Genomic DNA, 1610 nt, shown 5'->3' with positions numbered 1-1610 from the left:
CAGCGTGGTTCAACCAGACAGCCACTTAGCTACAGAGAGCCAATCCAAGAACTAGAACTGGGGTGATGTGCTCTATTTTCGCAGTTTTAGTGAGAACAGCAGCTGCAGCTGTCCAGTTGACTTTTTAGGCAAACCTTATAAGTATATGAGGGCATATAAAATAACTACCAAAACAGAGTATATACAAAAAAAAAAAATACCAAAAAGGGAAAAAAAAAAAAAAAAAAAAAACTTTTCAAAAGCAAAACTAACAATGAAGATCAAGAAAAAACTGGCCTTTTATCCACAGACTGTCGTTGCAGGATTCCCTTTATAGTAACAAATTGGAGTAAACATAAGTTTATAATAATATACATTATTGCTTTTATATTTGCACAGTAAAGTGAATTAGCAGTCATTATCGCAACGCCAATGTCCGCAATATTACTGTAACAAAGGGCAGCTTGGATGCAATATTGGCAGACTAATATTTCAGGCGCCTTGTATTAAATAAATCAGTGATTTTCATTAGTATATTTGCCCATTTGTGTAGTCTCATATCCCCACACTAGATATGAATCTTAGTTGCCAAGATCAGAACACTTTGGTATTTCTGTGACATTGTGCCTTTCGCTGTAATGGAGAGGAATGAGAGAAATGTGGGATAATTGTTCTATATTCAGCAATATTTGCTTTTGTTTTCCTGATATCATGCCGCCCTGTTCCTGAGCAGGTAGGATTAATCAGACGCAATTACTTTTTATTTGCTACAAGTTAATTTGTTTTATGGACCAAATTTAGTTATGCCAGCCATTTATATTAAGCTCCATGTTCTCTTCAGGTATGTGTCAGTTGGTAGTCCTTAAACTAGGATATTCTTATTAAAGTTTCATCTCATGATCGCATTTCACCCTCTATAAAGATTTGCATACTTTAATGATGGCATGGCTCATCAAAGAGTCTGTGTTCTGACATGTAGTCAGAAATTTTTCATTGGAAACAATTCAGTTGTAAAACTATATAAGCAATAGATTCTCACCAAGTGAAAACTGGCTTTTTATTAGAGCTGAAGGGCTCCACCTGTGTTTAACCGGGACCCAAGTTCAACCGAAACTCCCATTAGTCACACATTTCTGATGCAAGAAGAATCTTGGATTGCGTTTACTCAAGTCACTATGACAGAGACAACTACTTGCAACAAAGCATACATGGTCACTGTTTTGGATCCTTAGTGTTTTAGAAATATATAATTCCAGTCCAGATTTGCAACAAAAAGTAAATAACTTCATACAAGTCAGAGCAGCGAAGTTATATATTTATAATCTCCCGATTTTAACCTTTAAATCATTTCCTACAAAATCACAATAAATGGGAATACAACTTATAGTACCCCCCTTAAACTGCCAGCCATGTACATGATATGGACCAACTGCCAATTCCTTTGCAGTTATTACACCTAAAAAAGGAAAAACACTAACATGAAAGGAATCATCACTGTAATCAGTATGTTCATTATTAGAGATGTGCCGATCAGGTTTTTTCCTACCGATACCGATCACCCATGAAGGCCGATCACCGATACCAATCACATAATTATTATTATTATTATTTTTATTTTTTTTTTTTTTTTT

The 1610-nt window shown here is 35.0% G+C and overlaps 1 protein-coding gene across 3 annotated transcripts in view; it reads left to right on the top strand.

Moving 5' to 3' along the window:
- apip (APAF1 interacting protein) overlaps window positions 1–1610 on the top strand; it is a 27631-nt gene that overhangs the window by 4831 nt on the left and 21190 nt on the right. The window contains exon 1 of one of the 3 annotated variants that reach the window (XM_015039039.1): window positions 260–712. The exons of the other annotated variants lie outside the window; for them this stretch is intronic. The gene's annotated coding sequence lies outside the window, so the exon portion shown is untranslated. Of the gene's footprint in view, window positions 1–259; window positions 713–1610 lie in introns of those variants that run through there. 3 annotated transcript variants of the gene reach the window in all.

This window comes from Poecilia latipinna, unplaced genomic scaffold, assembly GCF_001443285.1.
Source record: "Poecilia latipinna isolate Pla-1442-1.1 unplaced genomic scaffold, P_latipinna-1.0 Scaffold461, whole genome shotgun sequence".
NCBI lineage: Eukaryota > Metazoa > Chordata > Actinopteri > Cyprinodontiformes > Poeciliidae > Poecilia > Poecilia latipinna.
The sequence above is the reverse complement of the archived record's forward strand: the minus strand, read 5'-3'. Positions and strand labels throughout refer to the sequence as shown.